This window comes from Macrosteles quadrilineatus, unplaced genomic scaffold (assembly GCF_028750875.1).
Source record: "Macrosteles quadrilineatus isolate MER2022 unplaced genomic scaffold, UCM_ALF_1.0 Scaffold_2__2_contigs__length_208266976, whole genome shotgun sequence".
Lineage (NCBI taxonomy): Eukaryota > Metazoa > Arthropoda > Insecta > Hemiptera > Cicadellidae > Macrosteles > Macrosteles quadrilineatus.
This window is the reverse complement of record NW_026542595.1, coordinates 16,209,936-16,219,007: the sequence shown is the minus strand read 5'-3', so window position 1 is coordinate 16,219,007 and position 9,072 is coordinate 16,209,936.

The following is a 9,072-nucleotide window of genomic DNA, read 5'->3' as shown; positions in this document are numbered from 1 at the left end:
CAGTTATTTCAAAATTATTTGAAAAGGCAATGAAAATTAGGCTAGTGTCTTTTATAGAAAATAACAACCTTCTATTTAGTGGCCAACATGGTTTTCGCTCAGGCAGATCAACAATTACAGCTGCTTCAAGTTTTTTTGAGAGTATAATAAATTCAATTGATAGCCACGAAAATGTTATAGGAATATCAATGGACCTTACGAAGGCTTTTGATAGGGTATGTCACCAAACTCTATTACTCAAACTAGAAGATATGGGAGTAAGAGGTCACATTTTGGCGTGGTTCAAATCATATTTATCGGAAAGAAAGCAATACGTTGAAATCATGTCTAATAAAAATAATTGGCTGGTAAAAAACAGATCAGAAATAAAACTTAATCACTTTGGTGTCCCTCAGGGTTCAATACTAGGCCCTGTTTTATTCCTTTGCTACATTGATAAGATTCCAAATGTTCTGTCGTGTGTACCTTGTGGAAATATGTGTTTATATGCTGATGACATTAACTTAAAAATTACAGGAAAAACAGTAGAACATATCGAAATAGATACCTTTATAGAACTTGCAAATATTAAAAATTACTTACTATCCAACAATCTCAAAATAAACAAAAGTAAAACTAATTTTATATCATTTTCAACTAAGCAATGTAAAAACAAAATAGAACCGTTGATTATTTTGGATTCCGATGAAATCAAACAAGTTGAAAAAATAGATTTTTTAGGTTTAAAAGTTGATAAACATCTATCCTGGCAGGACCACGTCAATCATGTTTGCTCAAAGATAAATTCAGGGATATTTGCTTTGAAAAAGATGTCATATCTATGTAATATCAATACTTTAAAAACAATATATCATTCTCTTGTCCATAGCCACATTTCATACGGTATATCTTTATATGGAGCTACAACTAAGAAAAATCTTAATCGAATCTTAAAATTACAGCAAATGGCATTAAGAACAATGATGGGACTAAAAAATGATGAATGTGTTAAAATTCATTTCAAAAATTTTAAAATATTAACTGTGTTTGCCCAATACATTTTTGAAACTGCTCTCATAGCGAAAGAAAGTATATCAGATAACGCACAATTATGCTACAATACAAGAGGAAAAGCCCTAAGAGAAAATAGTCGCAACCATCTTTTATTTTCAAATAAAAAGCCCACCTGTGCCGGAAGAAGATTTTTACGGTTTCTTCCAAATCATTTAAAACCCATTGGCAACTCAATCAAATTTAAAAACAAATTAAAAAATTATCTCATAGAAATCGCTCCCTACTCCATTAAAGAGGTGTTTCCCCAATTAACCTGATTTTATTTTTAGTTTCTTAGTATTATATAAATTGTAATTTTAGCTTATAACTTTATTTACTAGGTTAGGAATCTGACACTATTCAATGTACAATGTACAATTGTTGAATAAAGATATTGAAATGAAATGAAATGAAATAACTAAATTGTACGTCGTTGATTTTGTTTTCTAAAATCTGTTGTATATGTGTAACTATATTTAATTATCAAATGGTAATACAGAATACTCTTATTTATCTTAACATAGCTTTCAGTTCACATTTACTTTATTTGATACATTTATTATTTGTGTTTTGCCACACCACTGATTAAATTAAACCAAGGAAAATATCATAAAACTAAGCAGTAAACAGTGTTATTTTGTTTCTAAAATCAATGAAATATCTGTTACTATGTTTACTTAGGTAAGTGTGAAAATGTAAAGGCAATGGACGATGGAACTGATTAAAAGAACAAACTGGTTAGTATATTAAGTTGTTTGTTGATATTTTTGTAGAGTAGAATCAGAGATGCAATGAAACATATACTGTATTTGCTATTACATTTTTTAGTCCTTGATGCTTTGATAATCATATTAGTTTTGCCTGCTGTCTTTAATGCTAAATTATTTGTTTGAAATTTTTTATAGTACCTATAGATATAGTTTCTTTAATATTTCAAAAGACTGTATTGATACGGCACAGCAATATTTCTAAAGTTTATAACAGCTGACTTAGTTTTGCTAATGATTTATTGTGAGTGAAGAAACTGAAGATGGAAGGATTTGTGATTTAATTATTTTAAAGAAGAATGAAATAAAAAAATGTTCATTTAAATTTAATAATTAGTATTTTTGCAACTTCAAAAAAGAAATTTAAAATGTCAATAATAAATTAAAAGATACGTAATTAAGGGAGATGAAGGTAAATCATGTATGTCAAAGTTTTATTCGAAGATTTGGTCAGTTTTTTTCTCATATCAGCCTACACAAGATTTAAAATTAATCAACACCAAAATGGTGGTATCCACTACTTACCAGATTTAAAAGTCATAACTTAAACGTTTCCATTAAGGCTATAAAAGTTGAATTTTGTTTCTAAAAGCGTTGGAGGATGTGTAACTATTAAATGCAACAGATGTAGATTAAAATGTTTCTATTCTGTGTCCTCTTCCCGTTGCAAAGCACGGGTACAACCGCTAGTATTACTAATAACTCTGAGGCCCGAAAAACCTAGGCTGCACGATTTAGCGTGCGTAGTTGGAAGCACGTGTCCAATAGGCTAGTAGCTAATATTATTAGCCTATTAACAGAAGCCCAGCTAAGTAATGTAACGTTGATATAGTAGTCGTAGTACTAGTAGCAGTAGGGTTGTTATTGATTAATCATTTGATTATTTTAATTTAACCTGAACAGCTTGTTTAGTAAATCCAACACGTTATCTTGGTAGCTTGGATAGCGGAGTACCGGCTATCAGACAACATATTTATCTAGTGTTTGGAACGTATTTAATATTTATTTATCTGCTACTAAGTAGCTAAATAATTTAATAGTAGTGCAATTGACATTTAGCTTTGCTTGTTTGGCTTGGTATTTATTGAGACCAGCTATTAGAGGTGTAGTCACTCTGCCTATAGTGCACTTGAATTATTATACGGTATTATTACTGAGTGAACTGTTTGATTCTTAGCTTGGGCATTAGAGTTGTGTATTGGATTATAGCACAGAAAACGTACTACTATAACCCAGAATGCCAACCGCATGGTAAAAAGCATTAAGTGTTTTGAGAGAGCTTTGCCTGTCAATCCGTAGGCAGCGCCACCAGCGTTGCTATGCTATTGCAAGGCAACGCTGGTGGCGCTGCCTACGGATTGACAGGCAAAGCTCTCTCAAACCGCTTAATGCTTTTTACCATGCGGTTGGCATTCTGGGTTATAGTAGTACGTTTTCTGTGATTATAGTGGCCTAGTAGACCCATCGAAGTATATAACACAACATAACAATTTTTGTTTCCCATGTTAATCTTATATGGAGAAATACAAAACTATAAAGGGCCCCAGGGCCTCACTCTCTAATTATTTCCCTAAAAAGAAGGTTTCCTGCACAACTTGACGTTACGCTCTTTCCAATGAGACCCAAAACATGTCAATCGGTTCAGTAGTTTCGGAGGAGTAATTGTCACAAAAATCCTGCTTGCGTATTAAATAAGTATAGATATATGTTTTAAGTGTTATAAAGACGTTTCTTTTATTTGCTTTCCGTAAATTTAATAACACGTACAATGCTGATAAAGAAGTTATTTAATCTTTTAAAGTCATCAGAAATTATGACTGTTATTCGTTTTAAAAATACGCCTGTAATACTTAGCAATTGCTCGAATTCGAGAAACAGGTACACTAGTTTGTATTAATCAGCGAGCACATAATAATAATAATAATTAATTGCATACTAAAACAGCTGTTCATAGTAAACACATGATACACCCAAGAGCGTTCGTTTTCAGTTTCGATAACTGGAGTGGAGTGATGGTTAAATTATCTTTGAGTTGACTCTTTTAAGTCATCGGAAATTATGACTGTTATTAGTTTTGAAATAACGCCTGTAATACTTTGCAATTGCTCGAATTCGAGCAACAAGTGCACTAGTCCTTAATACTTGAATACGATTTCTTCGATACAATACTCCTCCGTTATTAATGGACGGATTTTTACAAACGATGTGTCAAATTATGTATTTTTTGTGTAGACGCCCCCTTTCACAAATTCCTGTAATAAAAGTCCTCGGCCTCTGCCAAACAGGCCATTGAAATCCCAATGCATTTCTTATGATGACAATTTAATAACCCAGCTGCTTATAAATCTTACTTCAATAGTGTTTGGTAATATTAAGATATTATTATACTTTGTGCTATGGGGTTAATGAATTAGACCTTTGCATATATTTTAAATGCAATACAATATATAAAATGCTGGTAATATAAAAAGAGATCCTCATTTAAATAACCAATAAGTACGATTGACTTTTGCCTCTATTTCTTGGTAGGCCTGTGTGTTGTAACTGTTTCTTATAATAGATTTAAAAACCGAATTATTCTTTTCTCCATTCTCGCCCCGTAGTGAAGCATGAGCAGAGTAACTAGTATAATTTAATAGGTGAAGTACTTTTCACTGTGATCATTGTATGAATGGCCGAAACACGGGAAAGTGTTAAAACATAATTAACAATTAACATTAAGGGTACTTTGGCATTTTAATTTACTTATTAAATATAAATAAATATTATGTATGAATTTGAACGGATGGTGTTTTTGGGCTCTGGGACCTCCAAACGAAAAAGGGAATGGACCAACTGCTGAAGGTCTAAATTCCGGAAGGCCTAATTAGAGTGAGTTTTTAATGATTTTAAATCCACAATTAAGTAGGCCAATGTGCCACACCTTGTCAAAGGCTTTACTTACATAGATAAAGACAGCTGTACAATAATTCAGAGTCTCTACAAAAAGATCACCATACCTTTGCCTTTCTTTTCTCCACTGACAAAGATTCAATGACACGATGAGTTTGACAAGAAAGACCACTAAACAACTACTATGCAGACTACATAAATGTTATCTATAACTTGTGTGGCAATATTTTTAAAAGATAATTTAAGTTTTTTCTGAAAGACAGTTAATTTAAACTTAATTATGAATATATTTTACAACATACTTTCTATTCTCGTTACAAACTGAATAAATTAATTTTAAACATAAAATCTGCGGTTTTACATTATTATTAAATCCATCGCTTGCTTATAAAAACCAACAATTTTTGGGATACAATTCATCATTGCCGCTGTTTCTATAAATGCCGTCGGTTTAATGCGGATTCATAAGCAAACAAAAAACTCCTTGCGTAAAATAACTTAACAGAATAGATTGTTTATTTCATAATTGATATAGGTATCGATGGCAAAACACTTATTTGCTAACGAGATGTGTTATTTGTGAAGATGTACGTGGGTCTGACTACTTGTACTGTACAGTGCAGCAGTAATGTACCCACAGTTATGTTTTTTTTTTTTTTTTTTTTAGGGTGAGGAGGGAAAATGCTTTTACGCACACAGGTAGCCAGCCTGTAGTGTGAGACTCCTGAGTTTATCACAGACTACTCACTAAAAAACCCCCTCTACTCTGTTGGACACAGACCTGGAATTGTTTGTCACATTACTTCAAGTCAGGCCAACATGTGACCTAAGCCCACAGGGCTCGCACCGTTTCTGGCATTATTTATTTTTTTGACCTACACCGCATCCCGGTCGAGGTCAAGCTTCTTGGCGCGGAGAACACCCTGGATGTAAAGTGACACACAGGTCCAATCGTCCTTGTCCTCACCCTCCATCATCATCGGTATGACCGTTTCCACCGACAGCAGTCCTAAGAACTGTTGAGCCTCTAGGCGGGGCCTTTCCCAATGCTGGCAGTGGAAGAAAGTGTGTTCCACGTCATCGGGAATGCCTGGGCAGTATATGCAATCGGGTGACACGGCTTTGCCCATCCTGAACAAGTACGACCGGAAAAAGCCGTGACCCGTCAGAAATTGGGTGAGGTAGAAGTTCACCTCTCCGCACCGCCGATTAACCCAAGGTTGGACCCGTTGTATCAGTCGCCTGGTCCAGAGCCCCCTTGTCACCTGTTCCCAGCTCTCCTGCCACAGCTGGAAGGTCCGGGTGCGTTCCTCAATTCTTGCCTGGTCCTCCCCACGGCGCTGATAAATTGCCTTCCTCTCCGCCGCCAAAAGCTTGACGGGGATGACTCCAGCAACCACCAGGACGGCGGGTTCGGACACTGTTCGATAGGCAGATGCTACCCTTAGTGCTGCCTGACGCTGCACTCGGGTGAGTCGCATCCTATATATCTCCTTATTGAGAGCGTCTGCCCAGACTTCCGCACCGTACAGGAGCACGGACTGGACCGTAGACATCAACAGCCTTCTGCGGCTGGACCGCGGACCTCCGACATTGGCCATTAACCGACTAAGGTAAGAAACCATTTTAGCGGCCTTGTCCGCCGTACGGGTGATCTGGTCTCGCCAGCTGAGCTTGCTGTCCACCAAGGTACTTTGCGGCACGAGTGGTTTGGACTTCAACGTTCCCCACCATCAAAGGCACGATGGTGTCAATCCTCTTTTTAGTCAGAATCACGATCTCAGTTTTGCTCAGAGCGAGCGAGAGACCATGTTCTGCCATCCATGCGTTAATGGTTCGCATGACTCGATTTAGTTTCAGCTGGGCAAGTCCAATGCTACATGCAGCTATTAAAGCCGCAACGTCATCTGCATACCCAACTAGGACAGTTTCCTCAGGCATCTCGGATCTCAAGAGGCTGTCGTAGGCGACGTTCCAGAGGTCCGGGCCCAGTATGGATCCTTGAGCAGCACCAGAAGTTACATCCATCGTCCTGGAGCCTTCTGTAGTGTCGTAAATGATGAGGCGGTACCGGAGGTAGTCCTCTATCATGCGCATGAGGTATGCCGGGACGTGGAAAGTGTTCTCCAGTGCGTCCAGCATATCGCACCACCTCGCGGAATTAAATTCGTTTCGCACATCAAGTGTTACAAGCAGCACAACCCGACGAGAATAGTTGTTAAACTCCTCAGCTCTCATTACGGCTCGCTTTACCTCCTCAATAGCGTCAACCGTTGACCGTCCCTTCCTGAAGCCGTACTGACGAGGGGATAGATTCCCTGCAGCAACCACACGGCTGAATTCAGTCGGGAACGGATCAACTTTTCCAAGACTTTCCCAGCAGTGTCCAACATACAGAGAGGTCTGTAAGAGGAGGGTAGGTCTGGGTTTCCTTTTCCATTCCCCACGAGCACAAGCCTAGCTGTTTTCCAGCAGAAGGGAAACTTCCCCTCGGCCAGACAGGCATTGTACGTGCTCAAAAGGATTTGTGGATTTATTGAAAAGACTTTCTTCAGGGCCTCACCAGGTACCCCATCCGGTCCAGGAGCCTTGTTGTTCTTCAGGGATAGAACGGCCGCCTCCAACTCCTCGAGACTGAAAAGCGGTACGTCGTCCAACCTTCCGAACTCCCGCAATGGGCGCAGTGTGTGAGTCGGGAAAAGGGACTTTACGATCCTCTCCATAGAGGCCCCGTCCATAACGGAAGGTGGAGAGCGGGTGCCAAGCTTCTTGGTTACTATCTTGTAACCAAGGCCCCACGGATCGGAATCGACATCGTCCCTTAATTTCTCCCAGCAACTGCGTTTGCTCCGGTTAATGGCCCGGCGAAGAGACTTCCTAGCCACCTTGTAAGCGTCACACTTAAGACGTCTATCTTCAGGTTCTCTGGCCCTGGTAGCAAGACGTCTGGCTCTCAAAGCTGCCCGTCGTAGTTCTGCGATCTCGGTTGTCCACCAGTACACAGGTCGCTTATCGCACCGGGATCTCCTGCAAGGCATTGACTCTTCGCAGGCCGAGACTATCAGCCTCATCAATGATGTAACTGATGTCTCTGCGTGAGCCACGCCAGATGCAGCAGGTACCACTGGCTCTCCCCGTAGTATGACTTCGGTGAATTTGGCCACGTCCAGCTTTTTGGTGTTCCACCGAACGGGCACCTGCCGAGACACGGTAGCTTGTCTCTGATGACTATCCAGGACATCAAAAATGATGTACTGGTGGTCACTGGCCGTATAATCCTCTAGGACTCTCCAGGCTCGTATCCTCGGCAAGAGGGACTCAGATGCAAGCGTGATGTCTGGGATCGTTCCCCTCATTCCGGGACGCTGGAAAGTTGGCGTGTTGCCCTCGTTTATGACAACAAGTCCAGCCCTGGCAGCAAAGTCCAGGATGTACTTCCCCCGGGAATTAGTGAGAGTCATTCCCTACTCGACAGCCCTAGCATTGAAATCCCCCGCCACGACAACGTGCCCGGCGGTATCGCGCACTCTCTCTTCCAGGCGATCTATCTTTCCACGAAAGTCACGGATAGCCTCGTTGGGGGTGAGGTATACACTAAAGTAAGTGACATCCCCGCACCGGACCCAAACGAATCCTCGGCCCTTCGCGTGACTCCTCACCTGCACTTTAGCTGTATTACGAACCCAGAACGCAGCAGTACCAAGTGTATCGGGAAACCAAAGAGATGGGTCCCTGTCCCGGTACTGGTACTGTTCGCTGACCAAGAGCGCGTCAACACCTTGTTCGAGGGCAAGCTGACTGAGAAGCGCGTCAGCCGTCCTGGATCGATCTACATTGAACTGGAGGATCCTTATCTTCGTGGTTGGGCTTTCGCTTGTTGTAGTGCGCCTTTAAATGCATTGCACTGCCCAGACCCAGCTATATGTTTAGCGTTTTTATCATTGAGGCCTTTCTCCTTACAGAGGAAACAGGTCTCGACTTTACAGTCCCTACGAGTGTGACCCACCTCCCCGCATCGAAGGCAGTTCTTGCCTCGGTCGGGCCCTTCGCAGTTTCGGGAGGAATGGCCGAAATCAAGGCATTTAAAACACCTCGTTACTTCCACCCTCCGTCTCAACCTGCAATTTACCCATCCAACCCTCAAATGCTGGAGTGCCAAAACCTTACTGGCGTTTGCGTATGCCATTTCGGCGACCGCCATCCGCTGTTGACTCCGGTTTGGTTTCGTGAGCCACACCCTCAGACTAGCCGTTTGTCCGGCAAGCTCGGGGACAGCTTTTTTTAGGGCATCAATGACGTCATCCTCCGTTGACACACAATCCATATCCCGAACCTCGACGGACGTCTTGGGTTCGAGAGCACGAACGGTGCCCTGACCTTC